Source organism: Pleurodeles waltl, chromosome 9 (assembly GCF_031143425.1).
Source record: "Pleurodeles waltl isolate 20211129_DDA chromosome 9, aPleWal1.hap1.20221129, whole genome shotgun sequence".
Taxonomy (NCBI): domain Eukaryota; kingdom Metazoa; phylum Chordata; class Amphibia; order Caudata; family Salamandridae; genus Pleurodeles; species Pleurodeles waltl.
The window spans coordinates 730,177,313-730,204,568 of record NC_090448.1 but is presented as its reverse complement, the minus strand read 5'-3'; positions in this window follow the sequence as shown (position 1 = coordinate 730,204,568).

Genomic DNA, 27,256 nt, shown 5'->3' with positions numbered 1-27,256 from the left:
TGGGGGACGCTGGGTGGAAGGGAATTTGTGGCTCCTCTCAGATTCCAGAACTTTCTGTTACCAAAATGTGAGGAAAAAGTGTTTTTTTGGCCACATTTTGAGGTTTGCAAAGGATTCTGGGTACCAGAACCTGATCAGAGCCCCACAAGTCACCCCATGTTGGATTCCCTTTTGTGTCTAGTTTTCAAAACTGTGCAGGTTTGCTAGGTTTCCCTAGGTGCCTGCTGAGCGAGAGGCCAAAATCCACAGCTAGGCACTCTGCAAAAAACAGCTCTGTTTTCTTTGTCAAAATGTGATGTGTCCATGTTGTGTTTTGGGGCATTTCCTGTCGGGGCACTAGGCCTACCCCTACAAGTGAGGTATCATTTTTATCGGGAGACTTGGGGAAACGCTGGGTGGAAGGAAATTCGTGGCTCCTCTCAGATTCCAGAACTTTCTGTCACCGAAATGTGAGGAAAAGGTGTTTATTTGGCCACATTCTGAGGTTTGCAAAGGATTCTGGGTAACAGAACCTGATCGGAGCCCCACAAGTCACCCCATCTTGGATTCCCCTAGGTGTCTAGTTTTCAAAACTGTGCAGGTTTGCTAGGTTTCCCTAGGTGCCTGCTGAGCTAGAGGTTAAAATCCACAGCTAGGCACTTGGCAAAAAACAGCTCTGTTTTCTTTGTCAAAATGTGATGTGTCCATGTTGTGTTTTGGGGCATTTCTTGTTGTGGGCACTAGGCCTACCCCCACAAGTGAGGTATCATTTTTATCGGGAGACGAGGGGGGAACGCTGCGTGGAAGGGAATTTTCTGGCTCCTCTCAGATTCCAGAACTTTCTGTCCCCAAAATGTGAGGAAAAAGTGTTTTTTTGGCCACATTTTGAGGTTTGCAAAGGATTCTGGGTAACAGAACCTGATCAGAGCCCCACAAGTCACCCCATGTTGGATTCCCTTAGGTGTCTAGTTTTCAAAACTGTGCAGGTTTGCTAGGTTTCTCGAGGTGCCTGCTGAGCTAGAGGTCAAAATCCACAGCTAGGCACTCTGCAAAAAACAGCTCTGTTTTCTTTGTCAAAATGTGATGTGTCCATGTTGTGTTTTGGGGCATTGCCTGTCGGGGGCACTAGGCCTACCCCTACAAGTGAGGTATAATGTTTATCGGGAGACTTGGGGAAACGCTGGGTGGAAGGAAATTCGAGGCTCCTCTCAGATTCCAGAACTTTCTGTCACCGAAATGTGAGGAAAAGGTGTTTATTTGGCCACATTCTGAGGTTTGCAAAGGATTCTGGGTAACAGAACCTGATCAGAGCCCCACAAGTCACCCCATCTTGGATTCCCCTAGGTGTCTAGTTTTCAAAACTGTGCAGGTTTGCTAGGTTTCCCTAGGTGCCTGCTGAGCTAGAGGCCAAAATCCACAGCTAGGCACTTGGCAAAAAACAGCTATGTTTTCTTTGTCAAAATATGATGTGTCCATGTTGTGTTTTGGGGCATTTCTTGTCGTGGGCACTAGGCCTACCCCACAAGTGAGGTATCATTTTTATCGGGAGACGAGGGGGGAACGCTGGGTGGAAGGGAATTTGTGGCTCCTCTCAGATTCCAGAACGTTCTGTCACCAAAATGTGAGGAAAAGGTGTTTTTTTGGCCACATTTTGAGGTTTGCAAAGGATTCTGGGTACCAGAACCTGATCAGAGCCCCACAAGTCACCCCATGTTGGATTCTCTTAGGTGTCTAGTTTTCAAAACTGTGCAGGTTTGCTAGGTTTCCCTAGGTGCCTGCTGAGCTAGAGGCCAAAATCCACAGCTAGGCACTCTGCAAAAAACAGCTCTGTTTTCTTTGTCGAAATGTGATGTGTCCCTGTTGTGTTTTGGGGCATTTCCTGTCGGGGACACTAGGCCTACCCCCACAAGTGAGGTATCATTTTTATCGGGAGACTTGGGGAAACGCTGGATGGAAGGAAATTCGTGCCTCCTCTCAGATTCCAGAACTTTCTGTCACCAAAATGTGAGGAAAAGGTGTTTATTTGGCCACATTCTGAGGTTTGCAAAGGATTCTGGGTAACAGAACCTGATCAGAGCCCCACAACTCACCCCATGTTGGATTCCCCTAGGTGTCTAGTTTTCAAAACTGTTCAGGTTTGCTAGGTTTCCCTAGGTGCCTGCAGAGCTAGAGGCCAAAATCCACAGCTAGGCACTTTGCAAAAAACAGCTCTGTTTTCTTTGTCAAAATGTGTTGTGTCCATGTTGTGTTTTGGGGCATTTCCTGTCGTGGGCACTAGGCTTACCCCCACAAGTGAGGTATCATTTTTATCAGAAGACTTGGGGGGACGCTGGGTGGAAGGGAATTTGTGGCTCCTCTCAGATTCCAGAACTTTCTGTTACCAAAATGTGAGGAAAAAGTGTTTTTTTGGCCACATTTTGAGGTTTGCAAAGGATTCTGGGTACCAGAACCTGATCAGAGCCCCACAAGTCACCCCATGTTGGATTCCCTTTTGTGTCTAGTTTTCAAAACTGTGCAGGTTTGCTAGGTTTCCCTAGGTGCCTGCTGAGCGAGAGGCCAAAATCCACAGCTAGGCACTCTGCAAAAAGCAGCTCTGTTTTCTTTGTCAAAATGTGATGTGTCCATGTTGTGTTTTGGGGCATTTCCTGTCGGGGCACTAGGCCTACCCCTACAAGTGAGGTATCATTTTTATCGGGAGACTTGGGGAAACGCTGGGTGGAAGGAAATTCGTGGCTCCTCTCAGATTCCAGAACTTTCTGTCACCGAAATGTGAGGAAAAGGTGTTTATTTGGCCACATTCTGAGGTTTGCAAAGGATTCTGGGTAACAGAACCTGATCGGAGCCCCACAAGTCACCCCATCTTGGATTCCCCTAGGTGTCTAGTTTTCAAAACTGTGCAGGTTTGCTAGGTTTCCCTAGGTGCCTGCTGAGCTAGAGGCCAAAATCCACAGCTAGGCACTTGGCAAAAAACAGCTCTGTTTTCTTTGTCAAAATGTGATGTGTCCATGTTGTTTTTTGGGGCATTTCTTGTTGTGGGCACTAGGCCTACCCCCACAAGTGAGGTATCACTTTTATCGTGAGACGAGGGGGGAACGCTGCGTGGAAGGGGATTTTCTGGCTCCTCTCAGATTCCAGAACTTTCTGTCCCCAAAATGTGAGGAAAAAGTGTTTTTTTGGCCACATTTTGAGGTTTGCAAAGGATTCTGGGTAACAGAACCTGATCAGGGCCCCACAAGTCCCCCCATGTTGGATTCCCTTAGGTGTCTAGTTTTCAAAACTGTGCAGGTTTGCTAGGTTTCCCTAGGTGCCTGCTGAGCTATAGGCCAAAATCCACAGCTAGGCACTCTGCAAAAAACAGCTCTGTTTTCTTTGTCAAAATGTGATTTGTCCATGTTGTGTTTTGGGGCATTTCCTTTCGCGGGCAGTAGGCCTACCCCTACAAGTGAGGTATCATTTTTATCGGGAGACTTGGGGAAACGCTGGGTGGAAGGAAATTCGTGTCTCCACTCAGATTCCAGAACTTTCTGTCACCGAAATGTGAGGAAAAGGTGTTTTTTTGGCCACATTTTGAGGTTTACAAAGGATTCTGGGTAACAGAACCTAATCAGAGCCCCACAAGTCACCCCATCTTGGATTCCCCTTGGTGTCTAGTTTTCAAAACTGTGCAGGTTTGCTAGGTTTCCCTAGGTGCCTGCTGAGCTAGAGGCCAAAATCCACAGCTAGGCACTTGGCAAAAAACAGCTCTGTTTTCTTTGTCAAAATGTGATGTGTCCATGTTGTGTTTTGGGGCATTTCTTGTCGTGGGCACTAGGCCTACCCCACAAGTGAGGTATCATTTTTATCTGGAGACGAGGGGGGAACGCTGGGTGGAAGGGAATTTGTGGCTCCTCTCAGATTCCAGAACGTTCTGTCACCAAAATGTGCGGAAAAGGTGTTTTTTTGGCCACATTTTGAGGTTTGCAAAGGATTCTGGGTACCAGAACCTGATCAGAGCCCCACAAGTCACCCCATGTTGGATTCTCTTAGGTGTCTAGTTTTCAAAACTGTGCAGGTTTGCTAGGTTTCCCTAGGTGCCTGCTGAGCTAGAGGCCAAAATCCACAGCTAGGCACTCTGCAAAAAACAGCTCTGTTTTCTTTGTCAAAATGTGATGTGTCCATGTTGTGTTTTGGGGCATTTCCTGTCGGGGACACTAGGCCTACCCCAACAAGTGAGGTATCATTTTTATCGGGAGACTTGGGGAAACGCTGGATGGAAGGAAATTCGTGCCTCCTCTCAGATTCCAGAACTTTCTGTCACCGAAATGTGAGGAAAAGGTGTTTATTTGGCCACATTCAGAGGTTTGCAAAGGATTCTGCGTAACAGAACCTGATCAGAGCCCCACAAGTCACCCCGTCTTGGATTCCCCTAGGTGTCTAGGTTTCAAAACTGTGCAGGTTTGCTAGGTTTCCCTAGGTGCCTGCTGAGCTAGAGGCCAAAATCCACAGCTAGGCACTTGGCAAAAAACAGCTCTGTTTTCTTTGTCAAAATGTGATGTGTCCATGTTGTGTTTTGGGGCATTTCTTGTCGTGGGCACTAGGCCTACCCCCACAAGTGAGGTATCATTTTTATCGGGAGATGAGGGGGGAACGCTGCGTGGAAGGGAATTTGTGGCTCCTCTCAGATTCCAGAACTTTCTGTCACCAAAATGTGAGGAAAAAGTGTTTTTTTGGCCACATTTTGAGGTTTGCAAAGGATTCTGGGTAACAGAACCTGATCAGAGCCCCACAAGTCACCACATGTTGGATTCCCTTAGGTGTCTAGTTTTCAAAACTGTGCAGGTTTGCTAGGTTTCCCTAGGTGCCTGCTGAGCTAGAGGCCAAAATCCACAGCTAGGCACTGTGCAAAAAACAGCTCTGTTTTCTTTGTCAAAATGTGATGTGTCCATGTTGTATTTTGGGGCATTTCCTGTCGTGGGCACTAGGCCTACCCCTACAAGTGAGGTATCATTTTTATCGGGAAACTTGGGGAAACGCTGGGTGGAAGGAAATTCGTGGCTCCTCTCAGATTCCAGAACTTTCTGTCACCGAAATGTGAGGAAAAAGTGTTTTTTTTGGCCACATTTTGAGGTTTGCAAAGGATTCTGGGTAACAGAACCTGATCAGAGCCCCACAAGTCACCCCATCTTGGATTCCCCTAGGTGTCTAGTTTTCAAAACTGTGCAGGTTTGCTAGGTTTCCCTAGGTGCCTGCTGAGCTAGAGGCTAAAATCCACAGCTAGGCACTTGGCAAAAAATAGCTCTGTTTTCTTTGTCAAAATGTGATGTGTCCATGTTGTGTTTTGGGGCATTTCTGGTCGTGGGCACTAGGCCTACCCCCACAAGTGAGGTATCATTTCTATCGGGAGACGAGGGGGGAACGGTGGGTGGAAGGGAATTTGTGGCTCCTCTCAGATTCCAGAACGTTCTGTCACCAAAATGTGAGGAAAAGGTGTTTTTATGGCCACATTTTGAGGTTTGCAAAGGATTCTGGGTAACAGAACCTGATCAGAGGCCCACAAGTCACCCCATGTTGGATTCCCTTAGGTGTCTAGTTTTCAAAACTTTGCAGGTTTGCTAGGTTTCCCTAGGTGCCTGCTGAGCTAGAGGCCAAAATCCACAGCTAGGCACTCTGCAAAAAACAGCTCTGTTTTCTTTGTCAAAATGTGATTTGTCCATGTTGTGTTTTGGGGCATTTCCTGTCGTGGGCAGTAGGCCTACCCCTACAAGTGAGGTATCATTTTTATCGGGAGACTTGGGGAAACGCTGGGTGGAAGGAAATTCGTGTCTCCTCTCAGATTCCAGAACTTTCTGTCACCGAAATGTGAGGAAAAGGTGTTTTTTTGGCCACATTTTGAGGTTTGCAAAGGATTCTGGGTAACAGAACCTAATCAGAGCCCCACAAGTCACCCCATCTTGGATTCCCCTTGGTGTCTAGTTTTCAAAACTGTGCAGGTTTGCTAGGTTTCCCTAGGTGCCTGCTGAGCTAGAGGCCAAAATCCACTCCTAGGCACTTTGCAAAAAACAGCTCTGTTTTCTTTGTCAAAATGTGATTTGTCCATGTTGTGTTTTGGGGCATTTCCTGTCGTGGGCAGTAGGCCTACCCCTACAAGTGAGGTATCATTTTTATCGGGAGACTTGGGGAAACGCTGGGTGGAAGGAAATTCGTGCCTCCTCTCAGATTCCAGAACTTTCTGTCAACGAAATGTGAGGAAAAGGTGTTTATTTGGCCACATTCTGAGGTTTGCAAAGGATTCTGGGTAACAGAACCTGATCAGAGCCCCACAAGTCACCCCATCTTGGATTCCCCTAGGTGTCTAGTTTTCAAAACTGTGCAGGTTTGCTAGGTTTCCCTAGGTGCCTGCTGAGCTAGAGGCCAAAATCCACACCTAGGCACTTTGCAAAAAACAGCTCTGTTTTCTTTGTCAAAATGTGATGTGTCCATGTTGTGTTTTGGGGCATTTCTTGTCGTGGGCACTAGGCCTACCCCCACAAGTGAGGTATTATTTTTATCGGGAGACGAGGGGGGAACGCTGCGTGGAAGGGAATTTTCTGGCTCCTCTCAGATTCCAGAACTTTCTGTCCACAAAATGTGAGGAAAAAGTGTTTTTTTGGCCACATTTTGAGGTTTGCAAAGGATTCTGGGTAACAGAACCTGATCAGAGCCCCACAAGTCACCCCATGTTGGATTCCCTTAGGTGTCTAGTTTTCAAAACTGTGCAGGTTTGCTAGGTTTCCCTAGGTGCCTGCTGAGCTAGAGGCCAAAATCCACAGCTAGGCACTCTGCAAAAAAGAGCTCTGTTTTCTTTGTCAAAATGTGATGTGTCCATGTTGTGTTTTGGAGCATTTCCTGTCGGGGGCACTAGGCCTACCCCTACAAGTGAGGTATCATTTTTATCGGGAGACTTGGGGAAACGCTGGGTGGAAGAAAATTCGTGGCTCCTCTCAGATTCCAGAACTTTCTGTCACCGAAATGTGAGGAAAAGGTTTTTATTTGGTCACATTCTGAGGTTTGCAAAGGATTCTGGGTAACAGAACCTGATCAGAGCCCCACAAGTCACCCCATCTTGGATTCCCCTAGGTGTCTAGTTTTCAAAACTGTTCAGGTTTGCTAGGTTTCCCAAGGTGCCTGCTGAGCTAGAGGCCAAAATCCACAGCTAGGCACTTTGCAAAAAACAGCTCTGTTTTCTTTGTCAAAATGTGATGTGTCCATGTTGTGTTTTGGGGCATTTCCTGTCGTGGGCACTAGGCTTACCCCCACAAGTGAGGTATCATTTTTATCAGGAGACTTGGGGGAACGCTGGGTGGAAGGGAATTTGTGGCTCCTCTCAGATTCCAGAACTTTCTGTTACCAAAATGTGAGGAAAAAGTGTTTTTTTGGCCACATTTTGAGGTTTGCAAAGGATTCTGGGTACCAGAACCTGATCAGAGCCCCACAAGTCACCCCATGTTGGAGTCCCTTAGGTGTCTAGTTTTCAAAACTGTGCAGGTTTGCTAGGTTTCACTAGGTGCCTGCTGAGCTAGAGGCCAAAATCCACAGGTAGGCACTCTGCAAAAAACAGCTCTGTTTTCTTTGTCAAAATGTGATGTGTCCATGTTGTGTTTTGGGGCATTTCCTGTCGGGGGCACTAGGCCTACCCCTACAAGTGAGGTATCATTTTTATCGGGGGACTTAGGGAAACCCTGGGTGGAAGGAAATTCGTGCCTCCTCTCAGATTCCAGAACTTTCTGTCACCGAAATGTGAGGAAAAGGTGTTTATTTGGCCACATTCTGAGGTTTGCAAAGGATTCTGGGTAACAGAACCTGATCGGAGCCCCACAAGTCACCCCATCTTGGATTCCCCTAGGTGTCTAGTTTTCAAAACTGTGCAGGTTTGCTAGGTTTCCCTAGGTGCCTGCTGAGCTAGAGGCCAAAATCCACAGCTAGGCACTTGGCAAAAAACAGCTCTGTTTTCTTTGTCAAAATGTGATGTGTCCATGTTGTTTTTTGGGGCATTTCTTGTTGTGGGCACTAGGCCTACCCCCAGAAGTGAGGTATCACTTTTATCGTGAGACGAGGGGGGAACGCTGCGTGGAAGGGGATTTTCTGGCTCCTCTCAGATTCCAGAACTTTCTGTCCCCAAAATGTGAGGAAAAAGTGTTTTTTTGGCCACATTTTGAGGTTTGCAAAGGATTCTGGGTAACAGAACCTGATCAGGGCCCCACAAGTCCCCCCATGTTGGATTCCCTTAGGTGTCTAGTTTTCAAAACTGTGCAGGTTTGCTAGGTTTCCCTAGGTGCATGCTGAGCTATAGGCCAAAATCCACAGCTAGGCACTCTGCAAAAAACAGCTCTGTTTTCTTTGTCAAAATGTGATTTGTCCATGTTGTGTTTTGGGGCATTTCCTTTCGCGGGCAGTAGGCCTACCCCTACAAGTGAGGTATCATTTTTATCGGGAGACTTGGGGAAACGCTGGGTGGAAGGAAATTCGTGTCTCCACTCAGATTCCAGAACTTTCTGTCACCGAAATGTGAGGAAAAGGTGTTTTTTTGGCCACATTTTGAGGTTTACAAAGGATTCTGGGTAACAGAACCTAATCAGAGCCCCACAAGTCACCCCATCTTGGATTCCCCTTGGTGTCTAGTTTTCAAAACTGTGCAGGTTTGCTAGGTTTCCCTAGGTGCCTGCTGAGCTAGAGGCCAAAATCCACAGCTAGGCACTTGGCAAAAAACAGCTCTGTTTTCTTTGTCAAAATGTGATGTGTCCATGTTGTGTTTTGGGGCATTTCTTGTCGTGGGCACTAGGCCTACCCCACAAGTGAGGTATCATTTTTATCTGGAGACGAGGGGGGAACGCTGGGTGGAAGGGAATTTGTGGCTCCTCTCAGATTCCAGAACGTTCTGTCACCAAAATGTGCGGAAAAGGTGTTTTTTTGGCCACATTTTGAGGTTTGCAAAGGATTCTGGGTACCAGAACCTGATCAGAGCCCCACAAGTCACCCCATGTTGGATTCTCTTAGGTGTCTAGTTTTCAAAACTGTGCAGGTTTGCTAGGTTTCCCTAGGTGCCTGCTGAGCTAGAGGCCAAAATCCACAGCTAGGCACTCTGCAAAAAACAGCTCTGTTTTCTTTGTCAAAATGTGATGTGTCCATGTTGTGTTTTGGGGCATTTCCTGTCGGGGACACTAGGCCTACCCCAACAAGTGAGGTATCATTTTTATCGGGAGACTTGGGGAAACGCTGGATGGAAGGAAATTCGTGCCTCCTCTCAGATTCCAGAACTTTCTGTCACCGAAATGTGAGGAAAAGGTGTTTATTTGGCCACATTCAGAGGTTTGCAAAGGATTCTGCGTAACAGAACCTGATCAGAGCCCCACAAGTCACCCCGTCTTGGATTCCCCTAGGTGTCTAGGTTTCAAAACTGTGCAGGTTTGCTAGGTTTCCCTAGGTGCCTGCTGAGCTAGAGGCCAAAATCCACAGCTAGGCACTTGGCAAAAAACAGCTCTGTTTTCTTTGTCAAAATGTGATGTGTCCATGTTGTGTTTTGGGGCATTTCTTGTCGTGGGCACTAGGCCTACCCCCACAAGTGAGGTATCATTTTTATCGGGAGATGAGGGGGGAACGTTGCGTGGAAGGGAATTTGTGGCTCCTCTCAGATTCCAGAACTTTCTGTCACCAAAATGTGAGGAAAAAGTGTTTTTTTGGCCACATTTTGAGGTTTGCAAAGGATTCTGGGTAACAGAACCTGATCAGAGCCCCACAAGTCACCACATGTTGGATTCCCTTAGGTGTCTAGTTTTCAAAACTGTGCAGGTTTGCTAGGTTTCCCTAGGTGCCTGCTGAGCTAGAGGCCAAAATCCCCAGCTAGGCACTGTGCAAAAAACAGCTCTGTTTTCTTTGTCAAAATGTGATGTGTCCATGTTGTATTTTGGGGCATTTCCTGTCGTGGGCACTAGGCCTACCCCTACAAGTGAGGTATCATTTTTATCGGGAAACTTGGGGAAACGCTGGGTGGAAGGAAATTCGTGGCTCCTCTCAGATTCCAGAACTTTCTGTCACCGAAATGTGAGGAAAAAGTGTTTTTTTTGGCCACATTTTGAGGTTTGCAAAGGATTCTGGGTAACAGAACCTGATCAGAGCCCCACAAGTCACCCCATCTTGGATTCCCCTAGGTGTCTAGTTTTCAAAACTGTGCAGGTTTGCTAGGTTTCCCTAGGTGCCTGCTGAGCTAGAGGCTAAAATCCACAGCTAGGCACTTGGCAAAAAATAGCTCTGTTTTCTTTGTCAAAATGTGATGTGTCCATGTTGTGTTTTGGGGCATTTCTTGTCGTGGGCACTAGGCCTACCCCCACAAGTGAGGTATCATTTTTATCGGGAGACGAGGGGGGAATGGTGGGTGGAAGGGAATTTGTGGCTCCTCTCAGATTCCAGAACGTTCTGTCACCAAAATGTGAGGAAAAGGTGTTTTTATGGCCACATTTTGAGGTTTGCAAAGGATTCTGGGTAACAGAACCTGATCAGAGGCCCACAAGTCACCCCATGTTGGATTCCCTTAGGTGTCTAGTTTTCAAAACTTTGCAGGTTTGCTAGGTTTCCCTAGGTGCCTGCTGAGCTAGAGGCCAAAATCCACAGCTAGGCACTCTGCAAAAAACAGCTCTGTTTTCTTTGTCAAAATGTGATTTGTCCATGTTGTGTTTTGGGGCATTTCCTGTCGTGGGCAGTAGGCCTACCCCTACAAGTGAGGTATCATTTTTATCGGGAGACTTGGGGAAACGCTGGGTGGAAGGAAATTCGTGTCTCCTCTCAGATTCCAGAACTTTCTGTCACCGAAATGTGAGGAAAAGGTGTTTTTTTGGCCACATTTTGAGGTTTGCAAAGGATTCTGGGTAACAGAACCTAATCAGAGCCCCACAAGTCACCCCATCTTGGATTCCCCTTGGTGTCTAGTTTTCAAAACTGTGCAGGTTTGCTAGGTTTCCCTAGGTGCCTGCTGAGCTAGAGGCCAAAATCCACTCCTAGGCACTTTGCAAAAAACAGCTCTGTTTTCTTTGTCAAAATGTGATTTGTCCATGTTGTGTTTTGGGGCATTTCCTGTCGTGGGCAGTAGGCCTACCCCTACAAGTGAGGTATCATTTTTATCGGGAGACTTGGGGAAACGCTGGGTGGAAGGAAATTCGTGCCTCCTCTCAGATTCCAGAACTTTCTGTCACCGAAATGTGAGGAAAAGGTGTTTATTTGGCCACATTCTGAGGTTTGCAAAGGATTCTGGGTAACAGAACCTGATCAGAGCCCCACAAGTCACCCCATCTTGGATTCCCCTAGGTGTCTAGTTTTCAAAACTGTTCAGGTTTGCTAGGTTTCCCTAGGTGCCTGCAGAGCTAGAGGCCAAAATCCACAGCTAGGCACTCTGCAAAAAACAGCTCTGTTTTCTTTGTCGAAATGTGATGTGTCCCTGTTGTGTTTTGGGGCATTTCCTGTCGGGGACACTAGGCCTACCCCCACAAGTGAGGTATCATTTTTATCGGGAGACTTGGGGAAACGCTGGATGGAAGGAAATTCGTGCCTCCTCTCAGATTCCAGAACTTTCTGTCACCAAAATGTGAGGAAAAGGTGTTTATTTGGCCACATTCTGAGGTTTGCAAAGGATTCTGGGTAACAGAACCTGATCAGAGCCCCACAAGTCACCACATGTTGGATTCCCTTAGGTGTCTAGTTTTCAAAACTGTGCAGGTTTGCTAGGTTTCCCTAGGTGCCTGCTGAGCTAGAGGCCAAAATCCACACCTAGGCACTTTGCAAAAAACAGCTCTGTTTTCTTTGTCAAAATGTGATGTGTCCATGTTGTGTTTTGGGGCATTTCTTGTCGTGGGCACTAGGCATACCCCCACAAGTGAGGTATTATTTTTATCGGGAGACGAGGGGGGAACGCTGCGTGGAAGGGAATTTTCTGGCTCCTCTCAGATTCCAGAACTTTCTGTCCACAAAATGTGAGGAAAAAGTGTTTTTTTGGCCACATTTTGAGGTTTGCAAAGGATTCTGGGTAACAGAACCTGATCAGAGCCCCACAAGTCACCCCATGTTGGATTCCCTTAGGTGTCTAGTTTTCAAAACTGTGCAGGTTTGCTAGGTTTCCCTAGGTGCCTGCTGAGCTAGAGGCCAAAATCCACAGCTAGGCACTCTGCAAAAAAGAGCTCTGTTTTCTTTGTCAAAATGTGATGTGTCCATGTTGTGTTTTGGGGCATTTCCTGTCGGGGGCACTAGGCCTACCCCTACAAGTGAGGTATCATTTTTATCGGGAGACTTGGGGAAACGCTGGGTGGAAGAAAATTCGTGGCTCCTCTCAGATTCCAGAACTTTCTGTCACCGAAATGTGAGGAAAAGGTTTTTATTTGGTCACATTCTGAGGTTTGCAAAGGATTCTGGGTAACAGAACCTGATCAGAGCCCCACAAGTCACCCCATCTTGGATTCCCCTAGGTGTCTAGTTTTCAAAACTGTTCAGGTTTGCTAGGTTTCCCAAGGTGCCTGCTGAGCTAGAGGCCAAAATCCACAGCTAGGCACTTTGCAAAAAACAGCTCTGTTTTCTTTGTCAAAATGTGATGTGTCCATGTTGTGTTTTGGGGCATTTCCTGTCGTGGGCACTAGGCTTACCCCCACAAGTGAGGTATCATTTTTATCAGGAGACTTGGGGGAACGCTGGGTGGAAGGGAATTTGTGGCTCCTCTCAGATTCCAGAACTTTCTGTTACCAAAATGTGAGGAAAAAGTGTTTTTTTGGCCACATTTTGAGGTTTGCAAAGGATTCTGGGTACCAGAACCTGATCAGAGCCCCACAAGTCACCCCATGTTGGAGTCCCTTAGGTGTCTAGTTTTCAAAACTGTGCAGGTTTGCTAGGTTTCACTAGGTGCCTGCTGAGCTAGAGGCCAAAATCCACAGGTAGGCACTCTGCAAAAAACAGCTCTGTTTTCTTTGTCAAAATGTGATGTGTCCATGTTGTGTTTTGGGGCATTTCCTGTCGGGGGCACTAGGCCTACCCCTACAAGTGAGGTATCATTTTTATCGGGGGACTTAGGGAAACCCTGGGTGGAAGGAAATTCGTGCCTCCTCTCAGATTCCAGAACTTTCTGTCACCGAAATGTGAGGAAAAGGTGTTTATTTGGCCACATTCTGAGGTTTGCAAAGGATTCTGGGTAACAGAACCTGATCGGAGCCCCACAAGTCACCCCATCTTGGATTCCCCTAGGTGTCTAGTTTTCAAAACTGTGCAGGTTTGCTAGGTTTCCCTAGGTGCCTGCTGAGCTAGAGGCTAAAATCCACAGCTAGGCACTTGGCAAAAAACAGCTCTGTTTTCTTTGTCAAAATGTGATGTGTCCATGTTGTGTTTTGGGGCATTTCTTGTTGTGGGCACTAGGCCTACCCCCACAAGTGAGGTATCATTTTTATCGGGAGACGAGGGGGGAACGCTGCGTGGAAGGGAATTTTCTGGCTCCTCTCAGATTCCAGAACTTTCTGTCCCCAAAATGTGAGGAAAAAGTGTTTTTTTGGCCACATTTTGAGGTTTGCAAAGGATTCTGGGTAACAGAACCTGATCAGAGTCCCACAAGTCACCCCATGTTGGATTCCCCTAGGTGTCTAGTTTTCAAAACTGTGCAGGTTTGCTAGGTTTCCCTAGGTGCCTGCTGAGCTAGAGGCCAAAATCCACAGCTAGGCACTTTGCAAAAAACAGCTCTGTTTTCTTTGTGAAAATGTGATGTGTCCATGTTGTGTTTTGGGGCATTTCCTGTTGTGGGCACTAGGCCTACCCCCACAAGTGAGGTATCATTTTTATCGGGAGACTTGGGGGAACGCTGGGTGGAAGGGAAATTGTGGCTCCTCTCAGATTCCAGAACGTTCTGTTACCAAAATGTGAGGAAAAAGTGTTTTTTTTGCCACATTTTGAGGTTTGCAAAGGATTCTGGGTAACAGAACCTGATCAGAGCCCCACAAGTCACCCCATGTTGGATTCCCCTAGGTGTCTAGTTTTCAGAACTGTGCAGGTTGGCTAGGTTTCCCTAGGTGCCTGCTGAGCTAGAGGCCAAAATCCACAGCTAGGCACTTTGCAAAAAACAGCTCTGTTTTCTTTGTCAAAATGTTATGTGTCCATGTTGTGTTTTGGGGCATTTCCTGTCGTGGGCACTAGGCTTACCCCCACAAGTGAGGTATCATTTTTATCAGGAGACTTGGGGGAACGCTGGGTGGAAGGGAATTTGTGGCTCCTCTCAGATTCCAGAACTTTCTGTCACCAAAATGTGAGGAAAAAGTGGTTTTTTTGGCCACTTTTTGAGGTTTGCAAAGGATTCTGGGTACCAGAACCTGATCAGAGCCCCACAAGTCACCGCACCTTGGATTCCCTTACGTGTCTAGTTTTCAAAACTGTGCAGGTTTGCTAGGTTCCCTAGGTGCCTGCTGAGCTAGAGGCCAAAATCCACAGCTAGGCACTTTGCAAAAAACAGCCCTGTTTTCTTTGTCAAAATGTGATGTGTCCATGTTGTGTTTTGGGGCATTTCTTGTCGTGGGCACTAGGCCTACCCCCACAAGTGAGGTATCATTTTTATCGGGAGACGAGGGGGGAACGCTGCGTGGAAGGACATTTTCTGGCTCCTCTCAGATTCCAGAACTTTCTGTCCCCAAAATGTGAGGAAAAAGTGTTTTTTTGGCCACATTTTGAGGTTTGCAAAGGATTCTGGGTAACAGAACCTGATCAGAGCCCCACAAGTCACCCCATGTTGGATTCCATTAGGTGTCTAGTTTTCAAAACTGTGCAGGTTTGCTAGGTTTCCCTAGGTGCCTGCTGAGCTAGAGGCCAAAATCCACAGCTAGGCACTCTGCAAAAAACAGCTGTTTTCTTTGTCAAAATGTGATGTGTCCATGTTGTGTTTTGGGGCATTTCCTGTCGGGGACACTAGGCCTACCCCTACAAGTGAGGTATCATTTTTATCGGGAGACTTGGGGAAACGCTGGGTGGAAGGAAATTCGTGGCTCCTCTCAGATTCCAGAACTTTCTGTCAACGAAATGTGAGGAAAAGGTGTTTATTTGGTCACATTCTGAGGTTTGCAAAGGATTGTGGGTAACAGAACCTGATCAGAGCCCCACAAGTCACCCCATCTTGGATTCCCCTAGGTGTCTAGTTTTCAAAACTGTGCAGGTTTGCTAGGTTTCCCTAGGTGCCTGCTGAGCTAGAGGCCAAAATCCACAGCTAGGCACTTTGCAAAAAACAGCTCTGTTTTCTGTGTCAAAATGTGATGTGTCCATGTTGTGTTTTGGGGCATTTCTTGTCGTGGGCACTAGGCCTACCCCCACAAGTGAGGTATCATTTTTATCGGGAGAGGAGGGGGGAACGCTGCGTGGAAGGACATTTTCTGGCTCCTCTCAGATTCCAGAACTTTCTGTCCCCAAAATGTGAGGAAAAAATGTTTTTTTGGCCACATTTTGAGGTTTGCAAAGGATTCTGGGTAACAGAACCTGATCAGAGCCCCACAAGTCACCCCATGTTGGATTCCATTAGGTGTCTAGTTTTCAAAACTGTGCAGGTTTGCTAGGTTTCCCTAGGTGCCTGCTGAGCTAGAGGCCAAAATCCACAGCTAGGCACTCTGCAAAAAACAGCTCTGTTTTCTTTGTCAAAATGTGATGTGTCCATGATGTGTTTTGGGGCATTTCCTGTCGGGGGCACTAGGCCTACCCCTACAAGTGAGGTATCATTTTTATCGGGAGACTTGGGGAAACGCTGGGTGGAAGGAAATTCGTGGCTCCTCTCAGATTCCAGAACTTTCTGTCAACCAAATGTGAGGAAAAGGTGTTTATTTGGTCACATTCTGAGGTTTGCAAAGGATTCTGGGTAACAGAACCTGATCAGAGCCCCACAAGTCACCCCATCTTGGATTCCCCTAGGTGTCTAGTTTTCAAAACTGTGCAGGTTTGCTAGGTTTCCCTAGGTGCCTGTTGAGCTAGAGGCCAAAATCCACAGCTAGGCACTTTGCAAAAAACAGCTCTGTTTTCTTTGTCAAAATGTGATGTGTCCATGTTGTGTTTTGGGGCATTTCTTGTCGTGGGCACTAGGCCTACCCCCACAAGTGAGGTATCATTTTTATCGAGAGACGAGGGGGGAACGCTGCGTGGAAGGGAATTTTCTGGCTCCTCTCAGATTCCACAACTTTCTGTCCCCAAAATGTGAGGAAAAAGTGTTTTTTTGGCCACATTTTGAGGTTTGCAAAGGATTCTGGGTAACAGAACCTGATCAGAGCCCCACAAGTCACCCCATGTTGGATTCCCTTAGGTGTCTAGTTTTCAAAACTTTGCAGGTTTGCTAGGTTTCCCTAGGTGCCTGCTGAGCTAGAGGCCAAAATCCACAGCTAGGCACTCTGCAAAAAACAGCTCTGTTTTCTTTGTCAAAATGTGATGTGTCCATGTTGTGTTTTGGGGCATTTCCTGTCGGGGGCACTAGGCCTACCCCTACAAGTGAGGTATCATTTTTATCGGGAGACTTGGGGAAACGCTGGGTGGAAGAAAATTCGTGGCTCCTCTCAGATTCCAGAACTTTCTGTCACCGAAATGTGAGGAAAAGGTTTTAATTTGGTCACATTCTGAGGTTTGCAAAGGATTCTGGGTAACAGAACCTGATCAGAGCCCCACAAGTCACCCCATCTTGGATTCCCCTAGGTGTCTAGTTTTCAAAACTGTTCAGGTTTGCTAGGTTTCCCAAGGTGCCTGCTGAGCTAGAGGCCAAAATTCACAGCTAGGCACTTTGCAAAAAACAGCTCTGTTTTCTTTGTCAAAATGTGATGTGTCCATGTTGTGTTTTGGGGCATTTCCTGTCGTGGGAACTAAGCTTATCCCCACAAGTGAGGTATCATTTTTATCAGGAGACTTGGGGGAACGCTGGGTGGAAGGGAATTTGTGGCTCCTCTCAGATTCCAGAACTTTCTGTTACCAAAATGTGAGGAAAAAGTGTTTTTTTGGCCACATTTTGAGGTTTGCAAAGGATTCTGGGTACCAGAACCTGATCAGAGCCCCACAAGTCACCCCATGTTGGAGTCCCTTAGGTGTCTAGTTTTCAAAACTGTGCAGGTTTGCTAGGTTTCCCTAGGTGCCTGCTGAGCTAGAGGCCAAAATCCACAGGTAGGCACTCTGCAAAAAACAGCTCTGTTTTCTTTGTCAAAATGTGATGTGTCCATGTTGTGTTTTGGGGCATTTCCTGTCGGGGGCACTAGGCCTACCCCTACAAGTGAGGTATCATTTTTATCGTGGGACTTGGGGAAACGCTGGGTGGAAGGAAATTCGTGCCTCCTCTCAGATTCCAGAACTTTCTGTCACCGAAATGTGAGGAAAAGGTGTTTATTTGGCCACATTCTGAGGTTTGCAAAGGATTCTGGGTAACAGAACCTGATCGGAGCCCCACAAGTCACCCCATCTTGGATTCCCCTAGGTGTCTAGTTTTCAAAACTGTGCAGGTTTGCTAGGTTTCCCTAGGTGCCTGCTGAGCTAGAGGTTAAAATCCACAGCTAGGCACTTGGCAAAAAACAGCTCTGTTTTCTTTGTCAAAATGTGATGTGTCCATGTTGTGTTTTGGGGCATTTCTTGTTGTGGGCACTAGGCCTACCCCCACAAGTGAGGTATCATTTTTATCGGGAGACGAGGGGGGAACGCTGCGTGGAAGGGAATTTTCTGGCTCCTCTCAGATTCCAGAACTTTCTGTCCCCAAAATGTGAGGAAAAAGTGTTTTTTTGGCCACATTTTGAGGTTTGCAAAGGATTCTGGGTAACAGAACCTGATCAGAGCCCCACAAGTCACCCCATGTTGGATTCCCTTAGGTGTCTAGTTTTCAAAACTGTGCAGGTTTGCTAGGTTTCCCGAGGTGCCTGCTGAGCTAGAGGTCAAAATCCACAGCTAGGCACTCTGCAAAAAACAGCTCTGTTTTCTTTGTCAAAATGTGATGTGTCCATGTTGTGTTTTGGGGCATTTCCTGTCGGGGGCACTAGGCCTACCCCTACAAGTGAGGTATAATTTTTATCGGGAGACTTGGGGAAACGCTGGGTGGAAGGAAATTCGTGGCTCCTCTCAGATTCCAGAACTTTCTGTCACCGAAATGTGAGGAAAAGGTGTTTATTTGGCCACATTCTGAGGTTTGCAAAGGATTCTGGGTAACAGAACCTGATCAGAGCCCCACAAGTCACCCCATCTTGGATTCCCCTAGGTGTCTAGTTTTCAAAACTGTGCAGGTTTGCTAGGTTTCCCTAGGTGCCTGCTGAGCTAGAGGCCAAAATCCACAGCTAGGCACTTGGCAAAAAACAGCTATGTTTTCTTTGTCAAAATATGATGTGTCCATGTTGTGTTTTGGGGCATTTCTTGTCGTGGGCACTAGGCCTACCCCACAAGTGAGGTATCATTTTTATCGGGAGACGAGGGGGGAACGCTGGGTGGAAGGGAATTTGTGGCTCCTCTCAGATTCCAGAACGTTCTGTCACCAAAATGTGAGGAAAAGGTGTTTTTTTGGCCACATTTTGAGGTTTGCAAAGGATTCTGGGTACCAGAACCTGATCAGAGCCCCACAAGTCACCCCATGTTGGATTCTCTTAGGTGTCTAGTTTTCAAAACTGTGCAGGTTTGCTAGGTTTCCCTAGGTGCCTGCTGAGCTAGAGGCCAAAATCCACAGCTAGGCACTCTGCAAAAAACAGCTCTGTTTTCTTTGTCGAAATGTGATGTGTCCCTGTTGTGTTTTGGGGCATTTCCTGTCGGGGACACTAGGCCTACCCCCACAAGTGAGGTATCATTTTTATCGGGAGACTTGGGGAAACGCTGGATGGAAGGAAATTCGTGCCTCCTCTCAGATTCCAGAACTTTCTGTCACCAAAATGTGAGGAAAAGGTGTTTATTTGGCCACATTCTGAGGTTTGCAAAGGATTCTGGGTAACAGAACCTGATCAGAGCCCCACAACTCACCCCATGTTGGATTCCCCTAGGTGTCTAGTTTTCAAAACTGTTCAGGTTTGCTAGGTTTCCCTAGGTGCCTGCAGAGCTAGAGGCCAAAATCCACAGCTAGGCACTTTGCAAAAAACAGCTCTGTTTTCTTTGTCAAAATGTGTTGTGTCCATGTTGTGTTTTGGGGCATTTCCTGTCGTGGGCACTAGGCTTACCCCCACAAGTGAGGTATCATTTTTATCAGAAGACTTGGGGGGACGCTGGGTGGAAGGGAATTTGTGGCTCCTCTCAGATTCCAGAACTTTCTGTTACCAAAATGTGAGGAAAAAGTGTTTTTTTGGCCACATTTTGAGGTTTGCAAAGGATTCTGGGAACCAGAACCTGATCAGAGCCCCACAAGTCACCCCATGTTGGATTCCCTTTTGTGTCTAGTTTTCAAAACTGTGCAGGTTTGCTAGGTTTCCCTAGGTGCCTGCTGAGCGAGAGGCCAAAATCCACAGCTAGGCACTCTGCAAAAAACAGCTCTGTTTTCTTTGTCAAAATGTGATGTGTCCATGTTGTGTTTTGGGGCATTTCCTGTCGGGGCACTAGGCCTACCCCTACAAGTGAGGTATCATTTTTATCGGGAGACTTGGGGAAACGCTGGGTGGAAGGAAATTCGTGGCTCCTCTCAGATTCCAGAACTTTCTGTCACCGAAATGTGAGGAAAAGGTGTTTATTTGGCCACATTCTGAGGTTTGCAAAGGATTCTGGGTAACAGAACCTGATCGGAGCCCCACAAGTCACCCCATCTTGGATTCCCCTAGGTGTCTAGTTTTCAAAACTGTGCAGGTTTGCTAGGTTTCCCTAGGTGCCTGCTGAGCTAGAGGCCAAAATCCACAGCTAGGCACTTGGCAAAAAACAGCTCTGTTTTCTTTGTCAAAATGTGATGTGTCCATGTTGTTTTTTGGGGCATTTCTTGTTGTGGGCACTAGGCCTACCCCCACAAGTGAGGTATCACTTTTATCGGGAGACGAGGGGGGAACGCTGCGTGGAAGGGGATTTTCTGGCTCCTCTCAGATTCCAGAACTTTCTGTCCCCAAAATGTGAGGAAAAAGTGTTTTTTTGGCCACATTTTGAGGTTTGCAAAGGATTCTGGGTAACAGAACCTGATCAGGGCCCCACAAGTCCCCCCATGTTGGATTCCCTTAGGTGTCTAGTTTTCAAAACTGTGCAGGTTTGCTAGGTTTCCCTAGGTGCCTGCTGAGCTATAGGCCAAAATCCACAGCTAGGCACTCTGCAAAAACAGCTCTGTTTTCTTTGTCAAAATGTGATTTGTCCATGTTGTGTTTTGGGGCATTTCCTTTCGCGGGCAGTAGGCCTACCCCTACAAGTGAGGTATCATTTTTATCGGGAGACTTGGGGAAACGCTGGGTGGAAGGAAATTCGTGTCTCCACTCAGATTCCAGAACTTTCTGTCAACGAAATGTGAGGAAAAGGTGTTTTTTTGGCCACATTTTGAGGTTTACAAAGGATTCTGGGTAACAGAACCTAATCAGAGCCCCACAAGTCACCCCATCTTGGATTCCCCTTGGTGTCTAGTTTTCAAAACTGTGCAGGTTTGCTAGGTTTCCCTAGGTGCCTGCTGAGCTAGAGGCCAAAATCCACAGCTAGGCACTTGGCAAAAAACAGCTCTGTTTTCTTTGTCAAAATGTGATGTGTCCATGTTGTGTTTTGGGGCATTTCTTGTCGTGGGCACTAGGCCTACCCCACAAGTGAGGTATCATTTTTATCTGGAGACGAGGGGGGAACGCTGGGTGGAAGGGAATTTGTGGCTCCTCTCAGATTCCAGAACGTTCTGTCACCAAAATGTGCGGAAAAGGTGTTTTTTTGGCCACATTTTGAGGTTTGCAAAGGATTCTGGGTACCAGAACCTGATCAGAGCCCCACAAGTCACCCCATGTTGGATTCTCTTAGGTGTCTAGTTTTCAAAACTGTGCAGGTTTGCTAGGTTTCCCTAGGTGCCTGCTGAGCTAGAGGCCAAAATCCACAGCTAGGCACTCTGCAAAAAACAGCTCTGTTTTCTTTGTCAAAATGTGATGTGTCCATGTTGTGTTTTGGGGCATTTCCTGTCGGGGACACTAGGCCTACCCCAACAAGTGAGGTATCATTTTTATCGGGAGACTTGGGGAAACGCTGGATGGAAGGAAATTCGTGCCTCCTCTCAGATTCCAGAACTTTCTGTCACCGAAATGTGAGGAAAAGGTGTTTATTTGGCCACATTCAGAGGTTTGCAAAGGATTCTGCGTAACAGAACCTGATCAGAGCCCCACAAGTCACCCCGTCTTGGATTCCCTTAGGTGTCTAGGTTTCAAAACTGTGCAGGTTTGCTAGGTTTCCCTAGGTGCCTGCTGAGCTAGAGGCCAAAATCCACAGCTAGGCACTTGGCAAAAAACAGCTCTGTTTTCTTTGTCAAAATGTGATGTGTCCATGTTGTGTTTTGGGGCCTTTCTTGTCGTGGGCACTAGGCCTACCCCCACAAGTGAGGTATCATTTTTATCGGGAGATGAGGGGGGAACGCTGCGTGGAAGGGAATTTGTGGCTCCTCTCAGATTCCAGAACTTTCTGTCACCAAAATGTGAGGAAAAAGTGTTTTTTTGGCCACATTTTGAGGTTTGCAAAGGATTCTGGGTAACAGAACCTGATCAGAGCCCCACAAGTCACCACATGTTGGATTCCCTTAGGAGTCTAGTTTTCAAAACTGTGCAGGTTTGCTAGGTTTCCCTAGGTGCCTGCTGAGCTAGAGGCCAAAATCCACAGCTAGGCACTGTGCAAAAAACAGCTCTGTTTTCTTTGTCAAAATGTGATGTGTCCATGTTGTATTTTGGGGCATTTCCTGTCGTGGGCACTAGGCCTACCCCTACAAGTGAGGTATCATTTTTATCGGGAAACTTGGGGAAACGCTGGGTGGAAGGAAATTCGTGGCTCCTCTCAGATTCCAGAACTTTCTGTCACCGAAATGTGAGGAAAAAGTGTTTTTTTTGGCCACATTTTGAGGTTTGCAAAGGATTCTGGGTAACAGAACCTGATCAGAGCCCCACAAGTCACCCCATCTTGGATTCCCCTAGGTGTCTAGTTTTCAAAACTGTGCAGGTTTGCTAGGTTTCCCTAGGTGCCTGCTGAGCTAGAGGCTAAAATCCACAGCTAGGCACTTGGCAAAAAATAGCTCTGTTTTCTTTGTCAAAATGTGATGTGTCCATGTTGTGTTTTGGGGCATTTCTTGTCGTGGGCACTAGGCCTACCCCCACAAGTGAGGTATCATTTTTATCGGGAGACGAGGGGGGAACGGTGGGTGGAAGGGAATTTGTGGCTCCTCTCAGATTCCAGAACGTTCTGTCACCAAAATGTGAGGAAAAGGTGTTTTTATGGCCACATTTTGAGGTTTGCAAAGGATTCTGGGTAACAGAACCTGATCAGAGGCCCACAAGTCACCCCATGTTGGATTCCCTTAGGTGTCTAGTTTTCAAAACTTTGCAGGTTTGCTAGGTTTCCCTAGGTGCCTGCTGAGCTAGAGGCCAAAATCCACAGCTAGGCACTCTGCAAAAAACAGCACTGTTTTCTTTGTCAAAATGTGATTTGTCCATGTTGTGTTTTGGGGCATTTCCTGTCGTGGGCAGTAGGCCTACCCCTACAAGTGAGGTATCATTTTTATCGGGAGACTTGGGGAAACGCTGGGTGGAAGGAAATTCGTGTCTCCTCTCAGATTCCAGAACTTTCTGTCACCGAAATGTGAGGAAAAGGTGTTTTTTTGGCCACATTTTGAGGTTTGCAAAGGATTCTGGGTAACAGAACCTAATCAGAGCCCCACAAGTCACCCCATCTTGGATTCCCCTTGGTGTCTAGTTTTCAAAACTGTGCAGGTTTGCTAGGTTTCCCTAGGTGCCTGCTGAGCTAGAGGCCAAAATCCACTCCTAGGCACTTTGCAAAAAACAGCTCTGTTTTCTTTGTCAAAATGTGATTTGTCAATGTTGTGTTTTGGGGCATTTCCTGTCGTGGGCAGTAGGCCTACCCCTACAAGTGAGGTATCATTTTTATCGGGAGACTTGGGGAAACGCTGGGTGGAAGGAAATTCGTGCCTCCTCTCAGATTCCAGAACTTTCTGTCACCGAAATGTGAGGAAAAGGTGTTTATTTGGCCACATTCTGAGGTTTGCAAAGGATTCTGGGTAACAGAACCTGATCAGAGCCCCACAAGTCACCCCATCTTGGATTCCCCTAGGTGTCTAGTTTTCAAAACTGTGCAGGTTTGCTAGGTTTCCCTAGGTGCCTGCTGAGCTAGAGGCCAAAATCCACACCTAGGCACTTTGCAAAAAACAGCTCTGTTTTCTTTGTCAAAATGTGATGTGTCCATGTTGTGTTTTGGGGCATTTCTTGTCGTGGGCACTAGGCCTACCCCCACAAGTGAGGTATTATTTTTATCGGGAGACGAGGGGGGAACGCTGCATGGGAGGGAATTTTCTGGCTCCTCTCAGATTCCAGAACTTTCTGTCCACAAAATGTGAGGAAAAAGTGTTTTTTTGGCCACATTTTGAGGTTTGCAAAGGATTCTGGGTAACAGAACCTGATCAGAGCCCCACAAGTCACACCATGTTGGATTCCCTTAGGTGTCTAGTTTTCAAAACTGTGCAGGTTTGCTAGGTTTCCCTAGGTGCCTGCTGAGCTAGAGGCCAAAATCCACAGCTAGGCACTCTGCAAAAAACAGCTCTGTTTTCTTTGTCAAAATGTGATGTGTCCATGTTGTGTTTTGGGGCATTTCCTGTCGGGGGCACTAGGCCTACCCCTACAAGTGAGGTATCATTTTTATCGGGAGACTTGGGGAAACGCTGGGTGGAAGGAAATTCGTGGCTCCTCTCAGATTCCAGAACTTTCTGTCACCGAAATGTGAGGAAAAGGTGTTTATTTGGTCACATTCTGAGGTTTGCAAAGGATTCTGGGTAACAGAACCTGATCAGAGCCCCACAAGTCACCCCATCTTGGATTCCCCTAGGTGTCTAGTATTCAAAACTGTTCAGGTTTGCTAGGTTTCCCTAGGTGCCTGCTGAGCTAGAGGCCAAAATCCACAGCTAGGCACTGTGCAAAAAACAGCTCTGTTTTCTTTGTCAAAATGTGATGTGTCCATGTTGTATTTTGGGGCATTTCCTGTCGTGGGCACTAGGCTTACCCCTACAAGTGAGGTATCATTTTTATCGGGAAACTTGGGGAAACGCTGGGTGGAAGGAAAGTCGTGGCTCCTCTCAGATTCCAGAACTTTCTGTCACCGAAATGTGAGGAAAAAGTGTTTTTTTTGGCCACATTTTGAGGTTTGCAAAGGATTCTGGGTAACAGAACCTGATCAGAGCCCCACAAGTCACCCCATCTTGGATTCCCCTACGTGTCTAGTTTTCAAAACTGTGCAGGTTTGCTAGGTTTCCCTAGGTGCCTGCTGAGCTAGAGGCTAAAATCCACAGCTAGGCACTTGGCAAAAAATAGCTCTGTTTTCTTTGTCAAAATGTGATGTGTCCATGTTGTGTTTTGGGGCATTTCTTGTCGTGGGCACTAGGCCTACCCCCACAAGTGAGGTATCATTTTTATCGGGAGACGAGGGGGGAACGGTGGGTGGAAGGGAATTTGTGGCTCCTCTCAGATTCCAGAACGTTCTGTCACCAAAATGTGAGGAAAAGGTGTTTTTATGGCCACATTTTGAGGTTTGCAAAGGATTCTAGGTAACAGAACCTGATCAGAGGCCCACAAGTCACCCCATGTTGGATTCCCTTAGGTGTCTAGTTTTCAAAACTTTGCAGGTTTGCTAGGTTTCCCTAGGTGCCTGCTGAGCTAGAGGCCAAAATCCACAGCTAGGCACTCTGCAAAAAACAGCACTGTTTTCTTTGTCAAAATGTGATTTGTCCATGTTGTGTTTTGGGGCATTTCCTGTCGTGGGCAGTAGGCCTACCCCTACAAGTGAGGTATCATTTTTATCGGGAGACTTGGGGAAACGCTGGGTGGAAGGAAATTCGTGTCTCCTCTCAGATTCCAGAACTTTCTGTCACCGAAATGTGAGGAAAAGGTGTTTTTTTGGCCACATTTTGAGGTTTGCAAAGGATTCTGGGTAACAGAACCTAATCAGAGCCCCACAAGTCACCCCATCTTGGATTCCCCTTGGTGTCTAGTTTTCAAAACTGTGCAGGTTTGCTAGGTTTCCCTAGGTGCCTGCTGAGCTAGAGGCCAAAATCCACTCCTAGGCACTTTGCAAAAAACAGCTCTGTTTTCTTTGTCAAAATGTGATTTGTCAATGTTGTGTTTTGGGGCATTTCCTGTCGTGGGCAGTAGGCCTACCCCTACAAGTGAGGTATCATTTTTATCGGGAGACTTGGGGAAACGCTGGGTGGAAGGAAATTCGTGCCTCCTCTCAGATTCCAGAACTTTCTGTCACCGAAATGTGAGGAAAAGGTGTTTATTTGGCCACATTCTGAGGTTTGCAAAGGATTCTGGGTAACAGAACCTGATCAGAGCCCCACAAGTCACCCCATCTTGGATTCCCCTAGGTGTCTAGTTTTCAAAACTGTGCAGGTTTGCTAGGTTTCCCTAGGTGCCTGCTGAGCTAGAGGCCAAAATCCACACCTAGGCACTTTGCAAAAAACAGCTCTGTTTTCTTTGTCAAAATGTGATGTGTCCATGTTGTGTTTTGGGGCATTTCTTGTCGTGGGCACTAGGCCTACCCCCACAAGTGAGGTATTATTTTTATCGGGAGACGAGGGGGGAACGCTGCGTGGGAGGGAATTTTCTGGCTCCTCTCAGATTCCAGAACTTTCTGTCCACAAAATGTGAGGAAAAAGTGTTTTTTTGGCCACATTTTGAGGTTTGCAAAGGATTCTGGGTAACAGAACCTGATCAGAGCCCCACAAGTCACACCATGTTGGATTCCCTTAGGTGTCTAGTTTTCAAAACTGTGCAGGTTTGCTAGGTTTCCCTAGGTGCCTGCTGAGCTAGAGGCCAAAATCCACAGCTAGGCACTCTGCAAAAAACAGCTCTGTTTTCTTTGTCAAAATGTGATGTGTCCATGTTGTGTTTTGGGGCATTTCCTGTCGGAGGCACTAGGCCTACCCCTACAAGTGAGATATCATTTTTATCGGGAGACTTGGGGAAACGCTGGGTGGAAGGAAATTCGTGGCTCCTCTCAGATTCCAGAACTTTCTGTCACCGAAATGTGAGGAAAAGGTGTTTATTTGGTCACATTCTGAGGTTTGCAAAGGATTCTGGGTAACAGAACCTGATCAGAGCCCCACAAGTCACCCCATCTTGGATTCCCCTAGGTGTCTAGTATTCAAAACTGTTCAGGTTTGCTAGGTTTCCCTAGGTGCCTGCTGAGCTAGAGGCCAAAATCCACAGCTAGGCACTTTGCAAAAAACAGCACTGTTTTCTTTGTCAAAATGTGATGTGTCCATGTTGTGTTTTGGGGCATTTCCTGTCGTGGGCACTAGGCTTACCCCCACAAGTGAGGTATCATTTTTATCAGGAGACTTGGGGGAACGCTGGGTGGAAGGGAATTTGTGGCTCCTCTCAGATTCCAGAACTTTCTGTTACCAAAATGTGAGGAAAAAGTGTTTTTTTGGCCACATTTTGAGGTTTGCAAAGGATTCTGGGTACCAGAACCTGATCAGAGCCCCACAAGTCACCCCATGTTGGATTCCCTTAGGTGTCTAGTTTTCAAAACTGTGCAGGTTTGCTAGGTTTCCCTAGGTGCCTGCTGAGCTAGAGGACAAAATCCACAGCTAGGCACTCTGCAAAAAACAGCTCTGTTTTCTTTGTCAAAATGTGATGTGTCCATGTTGTGTTTTGGGGCATTTCCTGTCGGGGGCACTAGGCATACCCCTACAAGTGAGGTATCATTTTTATCGGGAGACTTGGGGAAACGCTGGGTGGAAGGAAATTCGTGCCTCCTCTCAGAGTCCAGAACTTTCTGTCACCAAAATGTGAGGAAAAGGTGTTTATTTGGCCACATTCTGAGGTTTGCAAAGGATTCTGGGTAACAGAACCTGATCAGAGCCCCACAAGTCACCCCATCTTGGATTCCCCTAGGTGTCTAGTTTTCAAAACTGTGCAGGTTTGCTAGGTTTCCCTAGGTGCCTGCTGAGCTAGAGGCCAAAATCCACACCTAGGCACTTTGCAAAAAACTGCTCTGTTTTCTTTGTCAAAATGTGATGTGTCCATGTTGTGTTTTGGGGCATTTCTTGTCGTGGGCACTAGGCCTACCCCCACAAGTGAGGTATAATTTTTATCGGGAGACGAGGGGGGAACGCTGCGTGGAAGGGAATTTTCTG